The sequence below is a fragment of the Hyaena hyaena genome, unplaced genomic scaffold (assembly GCF_003009895.1).
Source record: "Hyaena hyaena isolate Hyena2069 unplaced genomic scaffold, ASM300989v1 scaffold_973, whole genome shotgun sequence".
Lineage (NCBI taxonomy): Eukaryota > Metazoa > Chordata > Mammalia > Carnivora > Hyaenidae > Hyaena > Hyaena hyaena.
Window position 1 is genome coordinate 443,591 of NW_024081601.1, and position 20,706 is coordinate 464,296.

At 35.0% G+C, this 20,706-nt stretch overlaps 1 long non-coding RNA gene across 1 annotated transcript in view; it reads left to right on the forward strand.

Annotated features, from left to right (window-relative positions):
* LOC120223216 overlaps positions 1–20,706 on the forward strand; it is a 76,963-nt gene that overhangs the window by 18,746 nt on the left and 37,511 nt on the right. The gene's annotated exons all lie outside the window — the stretch shown is intronic.

Genomic DNA, 20,706 nt, shown 5'->3' on the forward strand with positions numbered 1-20,706 from the left:
AGAAAGTTACATATAATGAGAATGTATAGAACTGACCTGGATCACATTTGAAAAAAGCAGTAGTTCACATTAATTAAATGTGTACCAAGTGTATTGCCTTTACAAACTTATTTAATTTTACTAGGAATGTTGCAAAAAAGTGAAAGGTGTGTCCCAAAGTAATTCAACTGTTAGGTAACAGAGAAGAGGTTTAGGCATAGACCGTTTAGATTTGTGCCCCAGTCAGCAGCCTTGGACACAGGAACTGCCATGGAAAAACAGCTTCCTCCCCTACTGACTCTTCTGTGCCCCATTTTAAAGGTGAAGAAATTGAGGAACATAAAAGGTGAGACCAGGATTCTCATATCTATATAACTCCAAACTCTGTGTTTCGCACCATCTCATATTACATGATAAAAGCACACCTATTTTTTCTTATTGAAAATATCCAAGAGCAAATAATGTTTTAATTTTGACAGTGGAAAGAAAATACATATTTGGAAATTTGAAGGACATAAATTACCCAATGAAGCTAATGGTTTCTACAGATATTTGAAATTCTGAGGGGAACAGAGATATACAAAAGATTAGAACTCAGTAAGAAATACAAAATGTTAACACACACTTGTGTACATCCCTCTGCTGATGGCTTTTTGTTGTTATTGTATCAAAAGATCATGGTCAAATGTTTTGGCACAAATCTTCAGAGTAAAATGGTTCCTAACAGTCTTTATATTTAAAAAAAAATGACAAAGTGAACACATTATTAAGTTGAAGAAATTTATAATGAGAAAAATTTCAGAGGGGATTATTACAGTAATTAAAAAAAATAAACATTTATTTTTGAAAGAAAGAGACAGAACATAAGCTGAGGAGGAACAGATACAGAGGGAGACACAGAATCTGAAATAGGCTGCAGGCTCTGAGCTGTCAGCACAGAGCCCAACATAGGGCTCAACATAGGGCTTGAACATAGTTCTGTGAGATCATGAGCTGAGCCAAAGTCGAACACTTAACCAACTGAACCACCCAGGTCCCCTGATAATGGTAAAATTTAAAGTCAGCTACTCTATGTAAAACCTAGAGATCAGATTTCAAGTCTTCCAAATTTTCAGGCCATACTGTTTGGAGAAGACGGTCTCCCATAGTGTCATAGATGTTGCTTCTTACTTTTTTCTCCTTTTTATATTTGAGGTAGAATATGGAGGTAATAGTAACAATGGCTTACATGTGCAGTATTTTGATTTTGGTGGTGGTAGTTTGTTTTTGTTTTTAGTTTTTAGTTAAAACTTTATTTTTTAGGGAAATTTAAGGCTCATATCAAATTGAGAGGAAGATACAGAGGTTTCTTCTGCCCACTTTTTAAAATACACTGTGTAACTGCCTCATTTAATTTCATTTTGAAAGCAATCTTGTGTGATGTGGGTAGTCTAGGCCTCTCAGTGGAAACCATGGTTTACATAGATTGTTATGCACCTCACTTTGCCTAACTCTTAAATGGGTCCAGTATGTGCTTACTGCAGTAGTGTTTGGTAAATGCTTAACAACTGGTTCTCAGGTGAATAAAAAGGCACTAATGTGGCCCTGTTGCTTTCAATGCTGTAAGTATTCCTATCATGGCCGATTTCAGACTACCATTCTGATGTCATTGAACATGGAGTTGGGAGGAAAGCCTCCTATCATGGCCAATTTCAGACTACCACTCTGGTATCATTGAACATTGGAGGAGACTGAGCTGAGTGACATTTTTAACTAGTCCAGACATACCAGTATAGACCTATGTCCTACCTGACTCTTTTGAACTTTGAATCATCAGTGTCCATGGTCCCTTTTGACCTTCAAAAGACACCAGCTCCAAAGACACCTGCTTCCCTACTTGCTTTCTTCTTCCTCTCCATCTCCATCAACATATCTTGTGCTGAGTTCTGTGGCTGTCAGCATGACAGCATTGTACCTACTGCACACATTGGTATTAAAAATTTAAGGAACCTGCAGAAATACGCTTTACATTCTGAATACAAACACATAAAGACACACATTGAATAACTGAAACAAACACTTCATGAATCAGATTTTATTATACCATTTGCAATTACTTTTCATTTTTCTACTCTGTTCATTTCCATTTCATTCATTCCATTGTTTTTAAAACTTGCTCCTGGAGACTCATTAGTGGGTCAACATCTACATTTTGTGAAACCCTGATTTAATTAAAATGATTGACACCAAGTTGTGAATATTCTATAAGCTAATTTCCTCCTACATTACCCTACACACACACACACACACACACACACACACACGCACACATATGCACATGGACACGGCTATTTGCAGTTGCTTAAAGGAACCATTAGCCAAATGACTCATAAGTTGTGTAAAGTATGTTAAGGTTTTTCTGAGCAGGGATTCCTAAGACTGTTTGTACTGAAGGAATTGTTAGGTCACTTCTTTCTCTTGCCAGTGACCTAGACCTCCCTTTCTACAAGCAAATTTGCATCCTATGTACTCTTGTTAGGATGACACTTTTTTTTTCTAGCAGTACAGCTATGATATGCAAAACACTATCCTGATTTGTAGAGGCATCCAATACAATATTTCTAATATTGCATATGTTTTATATTAGCTATTTAGGTTTTTGGGATTTTTTTGTTTCTACACTCTTATCCAATAGAATTATGTACTTAGTTATAAACAAGGCAGTATATGGATTAATCAGTTTACCAACATTGTGTTATAATTTTAATTTTTATTTAAAACATACATTTTAATCTTTCTATATAGATTGCTGAGTATGCCCATAAAACAAAACGAAATCACCATAAATCCAGTTTGAAAATCCATCATACCATAGATTGTACCAAAGTGTTCTGTGATTCCATCAGACACCCCCTTTCTGGTATGTTATATCTTTCCCTAATGGAAGGCATTAGGGAGACATAACTGCTGATTCAGCCTGGGAAATAACTTGAGGAAACTGTTCATAGTCTGATGGAAATTTTAAATCACATTAGAGAAAATGGTTCTGATGTGGAACTAGGAAGCTCCTATACAAACCACACCTTAGCATAAGAGCTATGCGGCCTTTAGCATATTTGTGAAAATAGGTGCAGTTTCTTACTTGGTAAAGGCAGAATACTACTACTCTACCTATCCCAGGAAGGTATTTGGGAACCAGGGATTAGCTAATACATGTAAATGTCTTTGTAAACTTAAAGGCAGCCTGAAACAGAATAAATCCTCTATACATGAGGAACTATTAAATAATTTTTGTCATTTCTAACTTCACTTTGTTTGGAAGCCACAGCTAACATTTCCTTCCTCTGTAGTTCTATGATATGACATAGCCTGTGTGAACTTCTTGGTTAAGAAGGCACATTTGTTTGCAGCGGGCAGTGTGTGCATGTGTCTGTATTCTGAATGTGTCATTTACTACTTCTGGTAGCTCAAATGCAATGATAGCACAGGACTTTAACAGTTGGTGGAGACAGAAATTTCTTCAATAGTAATAACTTGAATATATAGGCAAAATTTTTAACATTATCATGACTTATTGCTAGAAGACGCTGAATAAATGCATTAGACACACATCAGCTCTCTTAATTACCATTTTAAAGCTTCACTAGTTCTTTTATCCTTTATGTTTAATAAGCTATTATAACTGTTTCATATTATCTTCAAATTAAACTTTTCTTCCATTAAAAAACGAAACCTTTAAAAATGATTGAAATATCTTAATGCATAGTTGAAAACTGTTTCAAAGTGAAAAAGTCACAGATAATTCTCTTTTGCTTTTCTTTTATATATATGTACGTAATAAACTAGAAGCAACTGTTTAACAAAACCTGGTTTTTACAAGGCAAAAACTTGAGATCTGCCACAAAGGGAGGGGAAAATGAAGTACTATAACTTCCTAGGGTTTCTGAGTAAAGGAGATCTGAGTTAATATATATAATGTCTAAAACACACAGTATTATCAGTTTCTAGGTCCCTTGAATACAAAATATTACTTTATTGTTTTATTATTTTATTTTCTGATACTTGGATGCATAGTGTTAAGTGAACTATGTTAACTCAGCTTATGGCACATTTTTGTCAATGATTCATGCAGTGTCTCCCTCTTGTTTTACTCATTTATTTCCACAGTCCGTTTCTATTTCAATTTATCTAATAATCATTATGCTAATACCACTAATATGTTTAATGTGTATTTGACATGTGTATGTTTTGGCAAATTTGTATCATTTTGTGTGCAAGTATTTTTTATCTAAGTGGTATTGCATTCTATATGACAATCTCTATCATCTTTCATCACTTTTATCATTATATACTATGCTTCAAGAACATTTATGTTTCTTTGTGTACTTCTAATCCATTGCTTCTACACTCAGTATTTCCTGCACAATATCTCATGGCACACATCAACTTTGTTTTCTTTACTACCTTCTAACGGAATGCCGTAAACTCTCTATTACTATGAATATTGCTACAATGAACATCAATATACATGTCTCTCTGATGACTTCTGTGAGAATATATTAGAATTATACGCCATGAAGTGGAATTCCTAGCTCTAAAGCATACATAATTTATTTTATTGGGAAATGACAGAATCTCTCCAGAATCAGTAGAACAATCTACATTCTCAGCAGCAGCAGATAGAAATTCATATAGCTCATATCGATGACAGTTCTTTATATTATCTAGCTTTTTAAATTTTGGGCCTTTAATAGATATAACATGATATCTCATTGCATTACATGTATAATTCTCTGTTTAATAATAATTATAAGCTCTTCCTTATGTTTTAGCTATTTTTTTAATTTCTTCATCTGCTTTTATTTATTATTACTTGTTCTTATTTATTTGTCAGTTTCAAGTCCTTTGTCAATTTTTTATGAGAGATGACTTGTTGATTTTTGAGGAATTCCAGTTTTTGTTTCTCTGCCATCTGTAAACTTTGAATATCTTTATTCTATTTTACACATACTAATTTTGTTCAGAATTCGTTTTGAACATGCAGTCTTAATTTTATATAATATAAATACATACGTGTTTTGCCTTGGGATTTGTGCTTTGAAATATTAAGAAACTCATGCTTTTCATTAAGACAATTTCCCACATTTCCTACTAATATTTGTATAGTATTATCTTTAGCATTTAGTATTTGATTCTTTTGAGATCCTCTTCTTGATGTGGTGAACTCTCTCTTGTCCCACTGCACTTTTGTCTGTTTCAGTCTGGTACAAGACCGTATTTATTATTGTGGCTTTGTAATTCATCTAATTATCTGGTTGATCAGTTTTATAGACGTTAAGGGATCATAAGGTCATTTGGTCCAAACTTCTATATGATGCCCAAGTCTCTTACAGCATCCCTAAAGGATCATCCTCAGCCTGTGTTTAAGCAACTCTGTTGATACTTTTCCAAGTAACCCGTCCTATTGTTGATGAGGTGTCTTTACACATGATCTTTATACTGTGTACTGTATACTATACACTGTATACTTTATACATTTAAATGAGATCTAATTGACTGTAATTCCTATGCTTTCACCATAGATAGTTCCTCTGGAGCAAAACAAAGGATTTATTTCACCTGAAACATAACAATTCTTTAGCTATCATTGTGATCTTCAAAGTCGTGTTTTTTCTCTCCAGGCTTAGTATCCTCAACTCGTTTATCTGTCCTCATGTGTTTTGATATTCAGATACATCTCAATTCTAGCTATCCTCCTCAGGGCACAATCCGTTTGGTCTTTGATTCTTTCAAAACACTGTATATGTAACTGGAAAATAATTTAGATGTGGTCTGGGAAACATACAGTATAGTGAAAATATTGTCTTCTTCATGTGGACACTAAAACTCTTCATGGGTGCTCCTTCTATGGCTAAGTTAATGTAACTCTTAAAAATGTAGCCCATGTTAAGGAACAAATAAAAAATACTCAGGTCTACTATTACCACTCTTAAGAATCTTAATCTCTTTAAACAGAGGAAAAATAAAGCGGTACTTTTAGTGCAATTAAATTTATAATTTTCCAAATATTCCTCCCATGAGGAAATTCTCTGAGACCTTTGACTTGGAATTTGTCAAGATACATATCGAGATTGGTCATTTCTGTTGTCACACTTCACAAAACTGCCATGAAATACAGTACATCTGCTATTTTAACTTATTTCACACGAGATCTAGTTTCCTTGGACAGCTCCAAGTTAAATTGGCCATAATAATGTCCTGACATGTCTCTTTCCTATTTTTAGGCAATATTTTCTCAAACATCATTCAGCTCTCAGCATGGAAATATCTAGGAAAATATTAGAAGGATGATTGCCCCCTCTAGGCAAGAAGGGAGAAAACCATAAGAACCAATGACAAGCTCCATGTGAGGAGAACCCAAAATTTGACAAATCCTGTCAACTGTATGACACACTACTGCAGGTCTGTCAGCTCACTTTCAGTGTGCTATTAAAGGATTAGGTGCATCACATCCTCATGCAAATTCCAACTGTTTTTCCTAAATCCAGGGAGAGGCCCAACAACATCATGGTGGGTGGTGTTCATTGAAGTTCATTGCAATGAATTCTCTTAGTTTTTTTCCTGTACATTCTTGCTTACACTGGTTGAAGAATAAATACTTTTGCTGCTTTGAGCTTCAACATATTTCCCTAAGCAATTTCTAGCCTATTTTGACAGACTATCTTTAGGTTGTGTTGGACACTCTAAGCAATTTGGCTGAATGCATTTAGAATCAGCTTAGAAATCTGCTGAGCTTTGTCTGATTGTATACTAGCATAATTTATCTCATGCTTCAAAATCCAAGTTGAAGGTCATTTCTTCGGTGACTTCTTCTGCAAGAATTAATGCTATGCCTTTTTATGCTCTCTTAAAAGACATTTGACAACATGACTATAAAATTCATTCATTTATTGAGAAAACATTTGAGTGACCATTACAAATCAAAATATGTGATGGTATTAAGGGTGCATAGTTGAACAAAATTAACCCCTTGTTTTAAAGAAACTTACAATCTAGTTATGGAGATAGACATTGAAACATACAGTTGCACAGCAGGAAAATGTATGATCATACCAATGAAATATAGCAAAACCTTGGTTTACAAATAATAATAATAATAAAATAAAAAATAAAAGCTAAACATATGATTGCAATGCAATGTGGTAACAGTAAGGATGAAGATATGTACAAGAGATGGGGTTTTTGTAGGTAAGGGATCATCACATTGTCTTGGATCTGAGTCAGTTCAGACTAGATGAAAGAGACATTTGACTTGGGTCTTGAGAGAGGAGTGTATTTGCAGTCCTCTTTGTTTGGTATGTGTTGGCTTCCTCTACCAAACTGCTGTACTCCTTGGGCTGGAAAACATAAATTCTGAATTACTACTGGTTGGCAAGGAAATGGATTTATAGCAAGTAGTCAAAAATATTGGATATAGATGTGTATTTTTTTTTAAGTTTATTTCTGAGAGAAAGAAAGAGAGAGTGCACGCAGGGGAAGGTCAAAGAGAGAGGGAGACACAGAATCCGAAACAGGCTCCAGACTCTGAGCTAGCTGTCAGCACAGAGCTTGATGTGGGCTCAAACCCATGGACCATGAGATCATGACCTGAGCCAAAGTCGGATGTCCAACCGACTGAGCCATCCAGGCACCCCTATAGATGTGTATTCTTGAGCCAGAGGCTATGTCTGCTCTAACCATAAATGCTGAATAACTTACCTTCAATAAAACATCCCTTTTAGTTAACCATTTAAATTAAAATGGCTAGGGGCTTCAGGGTGGCTCAGTTGGTTAAGTGTCTGACTCTTAGCTTCAGCTTAGTTCACAAAGTCAGTTTGTGGGTTCGAGCCCTGTGTCGGGCTTTGTACTGACAGTGTGGAGCCTGCTTGGAATTCTCTCCCCTGTCACTCTGCCCCTCACCACCTCGCTCTCTTTCTCTCTCAAAGTAAACAAACTTAAAAAATAAATTAATAACTAAAACAAATTTTAAAAAACCAACTAAACTATAAAAATGGGAAAGTAAGGAAAATGCTGAGGTGGAGGCACCTATTAATTAGTCCCAAGACCTATGATAAAGCCCTTTTCCTATTAGTCTTTCACTGTCCTTCCCAAATATGTGTCCTCTGGAAGACCTCAGACATGCAGAATTCATGTAAGTTTCCCATTAGGCTTTACTTTTCTGGGCAGCAAGAATTAAACATGCACACTTTTTTTTTCCTTCATCACAGTGAGCTCTTTATTTCTCCCAGAAGATTTGCCTTGTGTTCTATAACAGCTAATCCATCTTAGAGACTAATACCATTAATTTATTACTCACACACCATATCTGGGTTTAAAGTAGGCATCTACCACAATCTAATCAAAACAATGGTCTCACTATTTTCACGTATCATAGCTGTTCAGTGGGGGCAATATGGTAGAACAGGAAGGCTTCTTGATGCAACTTAAGTGTTTTGAAAGCTTGATGTGATATTTAATGATTCAAAAAAAAAAAACTTTATTTCTAGTGTTCATGGAAAAAGAAAGAGAATTATAGTGGTAAATGTGTCTCTAAGCTGAAAATAACCAGTTTTCTCCTTTCTGTTTCATCTTCATGTACCCTCCAATATAAGGAAGAATGCATTCCTCTAAGAGTCTTTTTCATTATTAATTTCCAAAAACAGTTACTTTCATACTGATTCCCCTATCACTGTAATTATTAATCTCAAAAATAACGGCCATATTTCAGATGCTATGCTGTCATTTTAGTCACCTCATTTACTAAATTCAAAACTCCAAAGGTGTGTGTATTCTCCCTGTATTGTGAATAAGGAAACTGAAGTTCATTGAGTTTGTCACATCACATAAGAAGCAGACTTGAAACCAAGTCTACCTAAGTGTGGAATCTTGGCTTATTTTATTAAGTCACCCTACATCATATATGTTTATAAGATGTGGTATAAATTGAATAGAATCCTTATCATCATGAACCAGATATAAGAAAAGAATAATTTTCATGCTATTTGGAGGCAGGAAGAAGAAACCCAATAGTTGAGGAGAACTTTAGACTATTGCCAGTCTTAGTGTCTGGCAAGTAAGCTTGCGAAGATGAAGACACTGTTTGTAAAGGCAGGTTGTAGCAATCAGAAACAATTTTAGATACGGTCTTCAGATGGACCTCGACAGAGGAAAGCAGTCCCTGAGATTGGAGAGAAGGTTAGGGAGACACAGATACAGAAATAAGTCAGAATGAGTTGGTTGGTAAGATACCCACTGAAGCCTGGCTCTTTTGACCATCTTAGGCATATTAGATGAGCCAAGCTGTTTTGCTTTTTAAGCATTGATAGATAACCAGTTAAGAATAATGAATAAAACATATTACAAAGATGATCTGAGTTAGATCTTCTTCTCTGGGGACCAGCATAGCATGGCAAACAGGGCCCTTCCTAGAGCTTTGGAATATATTTCTGGAAATTTCTAATTCTGCCAGTACTGGGACAAAGTAGGGGAGAGGGAAAAGGTTGAGGGTAAAAGTAGGCAGCAATGCTATTCTGATATTTGGGCAGGTACCCAGAGCCTGATCTGAAATATATGTGACCTCTGAACCTATTTCTTACCTGTAGGGTGCTTTCCAACCCTTTTCATCCTTATCAAGCCAGTGGGGTTCAACACATGCCTCAAAGAGTTCCAAAATTTGTGCATATGAGGTCATATTGCTCCTTAACCAGGCTGGGGTTCCAAGAGGGCCTCTGGGCAGCAGATCACTCTTCTTCTTTAGTACTTTTTTTTTTTTTTTTAACCAAATTACTTGAGATCAGAGCACCAGAATGGTACTAACACACTAATTGAGGGTGAGTCCCACTTACCTTACACCATGGATAAAGATACTTTACATGACTGATTGGACAAAAGACAGACATCTAAGTACCAATTCTCTGTCCAACATTCTACATCCTCATGATTAAATCCTTATATTTCCCATGGGTTATTAATTTTATAATACATTTTAAAGTCAAATTTCTAGTAAATTCCTAGATTCTGAAAAAAATATTTACCTGGCTGAAACACTGCTGAGCACCAAAATGAAATGCTGATGTGGTGAGTGCAGCTGCAGAACTCAGAAGGTGGAATCTGAGGACCATTTTTCTGGGCCAGCAACTGTTCTTAAACACTGTACCTGCGCAGGAGTGAAAGCTGGTGGTAAGTAAGATAAGCACTGCTCGGGTGTCTCAAAGTTTTGTTTTCCCCTTAAAGAGATGGTTTGTAACTGAAATTTGAACTGAATAACACTTTTGATTTTGCCCTGAAATATATATCAAGGTTACCATGACTACTTGTTTTTATGTATTCTTTTTATTTTATTTGTATCATTTAATACAGGTGTTTAGAGTGTGTGCTAACAAGATTTAGACTGCTTTGATTTTTTTTTTTCTCCTTGGGGGTGGAGGTGGGGAAGCCTTCAATTGAAGATTGAAACAAAAAAATCTGTGAAGGCAAGGATGATAAAGTGCTGGCAATAACCAGCATCAGAAACCTTAGAGGTGCTTCAACAAGGCTGCCGCTAGCCCAAAGTGATGATGATCTTTCCATGAGTTCTGTACTTTAGGTTTATTTGTGTGGCCATAATATGAAGGTCACAATGTGTTCTATAATACTCTCTCAAGGACATGGAGTTTTGAATCATTAATACAGATCCACCCAAATCACAGGCTCTTTCAGACTGAAAAGTATATACAGCCCGTTTCTGATAAGTAACATGTGCTATTTTATCATTAGTTATTTCTGTTAATCTCTTACTGTGCCTAAATTATAAATTAAACTTTATCATAGATATGTATGTATAGGAAAATTTCATGATATATATAGGCTTCAGTATATCCAGCTTCAGATACCCAGTGAGGATCTTGGAATATATCCTCTGTGGACAGTGGTAGGGGAGGCTAATTAGTACATTAAAAGGATTACATACCATGACCAAGTGGGATTTATTCCAGGGTTTCAAGAATGGTTCGATATTGCAATTGTGGTATAGCACATTCACAAAATGAAGGATAAAATCATATGATCATCTCAATAGATGCAGAAAAAAGCATTTGACAAAATTCAGCATCCATTTGTGATAAAAACCTTCAACAGAATGTAAAGGGAACAGAACTCAATATTATAAAGACCATATATACACCAGACACACGACTGCCGTCATACTCAATGATGAAAAACAGGAAGTCTCTCCTCTAAAATGAGGACCAGATAAGGATGCCCACTCTCACCACTATTATTCAACATACTATTTGAAATCCCAGCCAGTGAAATTAGGCAAGAAAAAGGAATAAAAGGTATCCAAATTGGAAGGGGAGAAGTAAAACTGTTACTATATGCAAATGACATGGTATTATATATAGAAAACCCTAAAGACTTCATCCAAAATCTGTTAGAATTAATGAATGAGTTGCAAAGTTATAGGATACAAAATAAATACACAAACATCTGTTTCATTTCTCTATACTAATAATGAACCATTTGAGAAATAAAGAAAATAATCCCATTTACAATTGAATCAAAAAAGAATAAAATATCTAGAATAAATTTAGGTAAGGAAGTGAGAGACCTTGAACACTGCTAGATTAGTCAAAGAAATTGGAAAAGACACAAGTACATATTTCATGCTCGCAGATTGAAAGAATATTGTCAAAATATCCAAAATACCCAAAGCAATCTACAGATTCAATGGACTCTCTATCAAAATTACAATGGCATTTTTACATAAATAGAACAAACAATCCTAAAATGCATATGGAATCAGAAAGGATCCTGTGTAGCCAAAGCAATCTTGAGAAAGAAGAACTAAACTGAAAGCATCACACTACCTGATTTAAAACTATAAAACAAAGCTCTAATAATTGAAATATGGTATTGGTATAAAAGCAGCCACATAGGTCAATGCAACAGAATGTAGAGACCAGAAATAAATCCTTGCGTATATAGTCAATTAAATTATGACAGACAGGCCAAGAATATACAGTGGGGAAAGGACGTCTCTTTAATAAATGATGTTGGAAAAAACGGACGGCCACAAGCAAAGAAATGAAAACGGACCACTGTCTTAGACCATACACAAAAATTAACCCAGAATGGGTTAAAGACTTGAATATGAAGCCTGAAACCATAACATTTCTCCAATAGAACATAAGTTCCCTGGGGTGCCTGGGTGGCTCAGTCAGTTAAACGACCAACTTCGGCCCAGGTCATGATCTCACGGTTCATGGGTTCAAGCCCCACGACAGCTAGCTCAGAGCCTGGAGTCTGTCTTCAGATTCTGTGTCTCCCTTTCTCTGAGCCCCTCCCTTGCTCATGCTGTATCTGTCACAAATAAATAAGACATATTTAAAAAAAAAAAAAAAAAGAACATAAGTTCCTTAACATAGGTGTTAATCATGGGGTTTTTAAAATATGAAAGCAAAAACAACAAAAGAAAAAATAAATAATAGAACTACATCATACTAAAAAGCTCCTGCACAGCAAAGGAATTACCAACAAAATTAAAAGGCAACATAACAAATGGAAGAAAATATTTTAAAAAGTCATATATTTGCTAAAGAGTTAATACCCAAAATATATAAAGAACTCATATAACTCAATAGAATAAAAAATGATTAAAAATTGAGCAGAGGCACCTGGATGGCTCAGTTGGTTAAGAATCTGACTCTTGATTTTTGCTCAGTTTATGATCTCATGGTTCGTGGTATCGGGCCCCATGTCGGGCTCTGCACGGACAACATGGACCCTGCTTGGGATTCTCTTTCCCCCTCTCTCTCTGATGCTTTCTCTCTCTCTCTCCTCAAAATAAATACGTAAATATTTAAAAAAATAAAAATAAAACATAAAAAATGGGCAGAAGGTCTAAATAGACATTTTTCCAAGGAGGACATAAAGATGGCATGCAAAGATATTCAAATATCGTTAACTATCTGTGAAATACTAATCAAAATACAATGAGATATTACTTCATCGCTGTTAACATGATTGTTATAAAAAAAGAAGAGGAATAACAAGTGTTGACAAGGATATGGAGAAAAAAAAACCTTCATGCACTGTTGTTGGGAATGCAAATTGGTGCAGCCAAACAGTATGGAGTTTCCTCAAAAGATTAAAAATAGAACTACAATGTAATCCAGCAATTCCAATTCTGTATACTCAATCAAAGGATACTAAAACAAAATTAGAAAAGACATATACACCCCCTGTTCATTGCAACATTATTTACAATATCTAAAATATGGAGACAACTTAAGTATCTAGTGATAAATGAAAACCAAATGGATAAAGAAATACATATATATGCCTATAATAATATAATATGTAATAATACATATATAATATATGATAATCCATATAATACGTAATTACACATCATATACTATGTAGACATGTATATAATAATATGCAATGAAAGATTACTCAGCCATAAAAAAAGAATAATATCTTGCCATTTGCAACAATATGATGGAACTTGAGGGCATTATGCTAAGTGAAATAAGTCAAAGAAAGAGAAATACCATATGATTCCTCTCTTGTATGTAGGATCTAAAGTAAACAAAACAAAACAAAAATCAAGCTTAGGATCAGAGAACAAATTGTTGGCTGCCAAAGAGAGGGGGGATGGAGACTGATTTTTATTTTTATTTTTACTTGAAATTGTTTAAATAATAATAATAACAATAAAGAATAATATTAATTCTATGTTGATTTATATGGCTCCCTGAAAATATTAATTTTTAATTAGTTAATTAATTAGGCTTCATACCCAGTGTGAAACCTAATGTGAAGTCTAAATTCACAACTTGGAAATAAAGACCTGAGCTGAGATAAAAAGTAGGATGCTTACCGCCTGAGCCAGCGACTCACATCCTGAAAATATATTTTAATACATACCAATGTATGTAAATATATATATATCAAGTTGAAATATTAATGATAGTAAGCATTTACATCTATTACTCACTCTTAATGATCTTAACCAAAAAGGTATTTTTTTCTAATGGATCAGAAGTTATCATTGTCATCTAGCAACATGATCAAAAAATGATTTTAAAGCTCAAGTAAACAAAATTGTAGACCAGAAAGAATAAGACATGGATTGGCCTGTGGCAAAGGGGTGAAAGCTCCATAATTTTTAAGGTAAAGTAGTTAATCCATTTAATGATCACTTCAGAGACTTTCTTTTGAGACCAACTTCTTTATCTTTAACCTGACCTTCTCCCTGAGTGTTTGTGTCTAAATTGTTTATTGATACCTTGCACGATAAAGGTCACAATTAGTAAATATGCCCTAGTTCATATATTACATCATGCAGGTCTTATGTTTCTGACCAAATCCCAAAGGAATAAATGTTAGTCACAGAGTTCAGCATTAGGAAAATAATTGAATTTGTCTGGTTCTGCAGTATAAAATGATTTGAAGGACAAAGAGGACTAATAGTCTGAAAGGCCAAGTCAGAAAGAAAGAAAGGAGTGTTTTGAGAATATTTGTTATTTTCCCCCAGAGAAAGCCATACTTCTGTAGACTGTTATGTGAAATACTTAGGCAAAGATCTTACGCCAAACAGAGGATAATCTTCATATTTTTATCTTAATTTTCTGGACAGTTTAGAAAATTTTATTTCAACAAGAGTGGGAAAGAACAAGGGAAAATGGAATGGCTGTGTTAAAAAAATGCCCCGCGTCGGGCTCTGTGCTGACTGCCAGCTCAGAGCCTGGAACCTGTTTCAGTCTGTGACTCCCTCTCTCTCTGACCCTCCCTTGCTCACGCTGTCTCTAAATAAAACATTAAAAAAAAAAAATGGGCTGAACGCGCTACTTCTTCATTTTTATTTTGCAAGTAGTGTAACATTAACTTGGGAATGTGTGGCTTTATGGAAAAATAGTTATGGCTACAAACTTATGAGGTTAAAATCAAAGAACCATTTGATTTTTCAGGATATCACAAACTTGAGCCATTTTTTACCAGCTTCCAAAATGCTGGTAGCATCTACTATGCTCCAAACCCAATTCTAGGCATCTTAGATGTGCTCCCTTAATCTGTCCTATACCCTAATGATGGAGGTACAGTTATAACCCTCTTTTTTTTTTTTTTTTTTTGAGTAGAACCTGAGATCCAGAGTCTAAATAGCTTGGCCAAGACAGCTAGTTGTAGGCATAGGATTTGAATCCAGGATTTGAATCTCAGGCAAGGTGACTTCCTTACCGGTTTCTCACCTCCAAGTCTGGAACTTAACATTTTGCCTTTGCTGCATCTAGAATACCTGAGAAACACTTCCCTTCTAAAAACTCTACAATTAATATTGCAAGAGCCAGAATCAGTCTTAGAAGTACCTCTAAAGCGAGGAACGAAATCTACACTTTTTTTTTTTTTTTTTTAACCAATGGAGAAACAAGGCCCACACCTCTCACACTAAGATATGTGTCAGAGAAGGAGCTAGGACCCAGGACCTAACCTATGATTCAATGTTTCAGTACTCCCAGTGTTCTCTACTCTAGATCAACTGATATTTCTTGACTGTTGACTGTTTTCCAGGCACTGTGCCAGTATTATTTGCTTCATCTCATCACGTTTCCTCTCAAAATATCATGCATCTTTTCAAACTTGCTGCACTTTGTTGCCTTATTGGAAATCTTCCCTTCATCAAAGAATAGGAGCCACATTTTAGACCTATCTTTTTTTAGAGCAGTCATTAGAGTGGGTGGATTGTAAATGTAGGTAGACTAAGTCATTGGAAGGAGTCAGATGAGGCAGATTGACACACACATCTTTTGTCTTCCCTTCCTTTGAGGAACTTACAGTAAATTAGCTGCGATTCAACTTGATCCTCCCTGTTTCAGTCCATTTTCTTGCCTTTTTCATACTACACCTTCATTTTCTCCCACATGATAAAATTTATCCAGAGTGACTTTTCCATGCTTTAAACATGTCTCAAAATACTCTTAATAATATAACTATCAGGGCTCCCCAATTGTCCCAATTTGTTTGTGATGAGTGCTTGTAATTTATTGAGTTTTCCATATTCCTAAATAGAAAGGAAATGCTCTAAAAATTACTGTAATTGCTTTATATATTCTATAGATTTGTTATAAAATTGAAAAGCCTAGATAGACTCATAGGTCTTCTTTGGTAGAAAAATATCTATTTATATTATTGACTTTTCCTGGATTTATTTATACCTTGAGGAATAATAGTTTGAAGTCTAGGGCTGAAATGCATTTATTATTATTAACTGAAGAGCTGAATAAATGCACTTTGACCTTAAAATATAAATAATAACAGCCATGTGAAGAAAGCATATTGTCATTGGTAGTGGAAAATTATATTGACGTAGGTATTAAAAGATAATATATATTTTTTCACAAGATTTTATTAAAGATCAACCTTTTTTGAAATCAATCCTGAAAGCACCCTTTAGACTTTCTTTGTTATTCTCTTTGTTACCTTTACAAGGTTCTTTCAGAAAGTACCAATTTTATTTTAAAGTTTTAATCAATATTTCACACAGTGAAATCTTTTTCTCTGACACAATGAGTTATCAAAGCATTTTTTTCTTCCCGAGGCAGCAGCTTTGAGCTGTAACTGACAATAGATCTTGTGGATACTGTCTGTGTCAAGATTAGATCAGACACCATGGGGATTCCTTTTCATGTTTGTAACTCTTAAATCAGCATAAGCAATGCACAAATTCTTCCATTCTAAAGGTGAGTTTTCCTCAGTGGAATGACTATTGCTGATAGGATTTGATTTTCATTACTTCAAAAACAAAATAAAACTGTATAGCTGGAAATTGTACCTAAATATGCACTTATCTGACTCTCATTTTCTTTGAAAGTAGTTGCCTCTAAAAACTACAGTAACGTTTTCTCCTTAGTATATTGTTTACAGTTTAAATGATAAATGGAATTAAATCTTTCAAGTAAAGTATTAGTCCTTTTTCAATACAAAGTCCTTTTGTACATTAAAAAAAGAAACATAAGATGAATTACCATCTATTCCTGAATATACATATATCTGATTTCTAGTTATATTTATAGTTTCTAGTTATATTTGTGCCAGTAGAAGGATTGTTCTCCATTAAGACTCTGAGAAGTGTTATGGTATACTGATTGGGTGGGGTCTGACATTAGATTCTGGGGGCTTGAATCCTGCCTCTGCCACTTATTAGCTGTGTAATATTGGACAAGTTATTTAAATTCTCTGAGTCTCATTTTCCTTACTTATAACAGTGCCTGAGTCACTGGCCAGGTAGAAGAATTCAGTGATATAATCTACCTAAGAACTTAACCCTGTTCATGATACATAACGAATGCTTCATACATACTAGTGTTATACTTATCTATGTAGTAAGTCTGATGCGTGCAGAGACAAAATATTCCTCTAAAAATGGATGATACTTATTTACGAAAGGAAGAATTTATTTTCACTACATATTCCCAGCCAATGTATATCTTTGAGTGTTTTATTACCTTTCTTTTTACAATGAAGTCTAAGAGGTAAAATAATGTCATTTTTTGAGAGTAGAAAGTAATCGGGGTGTAACTAATATGGCCTTCTGGGGGTAACATTTTAAGCATAGATTTTCTTAAGTAGTCAATATTCTTTTAATATTAGATAGCTTCAGATTTTTATGATTTCAATGTTCTGTGACCAGCCAACCAGAAGGATTCTTAAATAAAAATCCCAAAGCTGGTCAGTTCCAAGAAAAACATACAGTTGGAATATGAGGGAAATTTGCTTCCAATTCAGCTAAAACAGCATTAGGCTCTGTTAAGGGATATAATGGCTGTCTTGATTATTGATGGCTATGAAGATGCTTCCTTGCTTTAGAAGAATTGGGCAAGTAGAAGATGAAGTCATTTTCTAATGCTTGGCCCACTGCCCTGCATTCTCTTTATTATGACCGCTCAGACCATGGGCACAGAGTAGCAAGAAAGGAAGTGAGATGCTGACATGAAAAATGGGGTTAATGAACCACGAAGATGAATAATACAAACAAAACCATTTCAGTAAAGTAGAGTTTGCATCCTTTGCTCCATAAACAATGAGTATACACTTTAGAAATTAGCCAGCTTTTAAAATTTTAATTAATTTGAAATGTTAAGTGGATTTAGGTATCTACTTCCATGTTGAAGGCTGCAGGGAAGTTAATCATCAACAGAGCTTCTGGGAAAGAGAATTTTTCTGCATCCAGGAAGTTCTCACACATGGGAAATTTTCACATATGATTGTGGAGTCTGAAACACTCCTTTACATAATCTTATAACTAAGACATTCTATGCCATACTTTTCTGCACAATTATTCAGAAAATATTCAGGAGGACTACTGATATCCTAACTACATGAATGATAGAAATATAGTTTTTTCACTACATAGTATATGTGGGGAATTAAATGCTTATGGAGGACTGAAAGAATGTTTCAAGTAAGACTTCTTTCTTCCCCCTTGGCTAGAATTATTTTCAGAATTTCTGTTCTATGGAAATTATGTCCAAATCACACTTTCATTTTCTGAATGAACATATTTCTTTAAGGATGTGCAAGTGTGTTAGAGTAACACTCTGTCCGGCCAAAGCTCCTAAAATGATGGCTTATTCCTGGTATGCATTACCGCTCCCCTCATTGCCTCCCACCCCAAGCCCCGACCAAGTGAAAAACAGCTACCTCTCCAGGTAGGTTATTCGAGATCATCTCCTCTCAAAGAGATTTCCTGTTTGATCCTAAACAAATTATCTAAAAACAAGCTTCCAAGCCAGTGGTAATCAGAAATTAATTAAGATAAAAACAAAAAAGCCAGCTCTCTACCATCTTACACTCTTTTCTGTCAATCCGGAGAGTGTGTTTATGTGTTTCTAATGTATACAGCCTAAGGTGAGTGAGGTGATCTCCTTTCATGAGGACCACATGCAAGTTTATGCCACATGGGTAGATGCCCACAAAGGTTAATTGCCCTCACTCTGTGATGCTAAAATGTAACTGCCATTCTCCATCTGCAAATTCTCTGTCTCCCTGTGGTGCTTGTTCTCAGAGAAATGTTACTAAAGCTTGGAGGTAACTGCTTGCAATAGAGCTGTCCTGGAATAAACTGAGAAGTATTTTATCCTCCTCACTGGAAAGCATATCACATTTATTTAGCCTAGGAATAACTATATTTCAACCACAGTCCATCAGCTCCTAAAAATGAAAAAAAGAAAAAAAACCTACCTATGGATGTAGCTCATGTTATGAATCACGTTAGTAAAAATTAAGAATTTCTGTCTTTGGTCCAAAAGGCTATTTTAAAACTGTTCATAATAAATTACTATGAGAGACTATAAATGTATAAACTTATTGAATATTCTTTTTGAGAGAGTATTATAGTTTTATCTTTGAAAAAAGGAGACCTTCAGAAATAAGACAGTATCTGATAAAGAGAAATTCTCTGTGGATGTTTTTTTTGGGGGGTTTCTGTCCTAAAATATATACACTAAAGCACATGAGCAACTTCTCTGTGTATACATACAGTGTTATTTCTGTTGGCTGTCAGGTGTGATAAATTGCTATAGTTTTGCAAAGTCATGCTTTGTGCCTTTATAAAGTAAATCATGTTTCAAAAAACTAGTGACTCTTTTTTTTACAAATGTTGAAATTATGTGGAGACGTTATATTAAAGGAATTTTGTATATCAAACAAGATTTAATGAACATATTAGAAGCTTCTGGTTTATAGTGTGTGTATCTTCATATCTTTCCTTTCTCAATATTTTGTAAGATATGTGCACCCCTGAGTGTTTATGCTAATTCCTTAATAATAAAATTTGTTAAAAGCTATAAAAACTGCTAATATCTATGTAAACAGTGAGCCCAAGTAGCTTTTAGTTGGTATGGAGATTGGGACTTTTTAGGCTCTTCTCTGTGAAAACGATGGTTGCATGGGGCACCTGGGTGCCTCAGTAGGTTAAGTGACTGATTCTTGATTTTTGGCTCAGATCATGACCTCACAGTTCATGAATTCGAGCCCCGCATCAGACTCTGTGCTGACAGTGTGAAGCCTCTTTTCTCTGCTCCTCCCCTGTTCTCTCTCTCTCTCTCTCTGTTTGTCTTTCTCTCCCCCCACCTCAAAAAATAAACTTAATTTTTTTTATTTGAAAACTATGATTTCAGTGCATTGGGTTCCTACTTCCCTGGACAGCTGTTTTGGGGGGAACAGATTGCTTTGTGCTTGTCCACTTTCCGATTTTCAATGGCATTTATAAACATATGCTATTTTGCCATTTTGTTCTCTCTGAGAGTACTGGATTATGACTCTCTTGTTCATCACTTTATACCCTAGAGACTCACATAGTTCCTGGCACACAGGAGGTGCTCAGAGCCTATAAAAATAAGTGAGAAAAAATGAATGAGTAAATGAAAAAAAAGAATGAGTATCATCCCATCAGCTGATCCCTGAGACACTGATGTGTCCATCACTGTGTGAAGTGGTCACCAAATTGAATTTCTTGCTGGCCTTGCAGCTGTTACCTCTCCCATACATCAATTCCTTGACTGCCATCAAGATGGAATCTTTCTGATCATGAGTATGCTCTCATCTTCTCAGCTGACACAATTTTGTACTCCCGTTAGCATGACATACCTTTTTTCAGCCTTCCTGTTTCCAAAAACTCTTCTGTGATTTCTGAAATATGCATTCTATGATTAACAAACACTCATATAA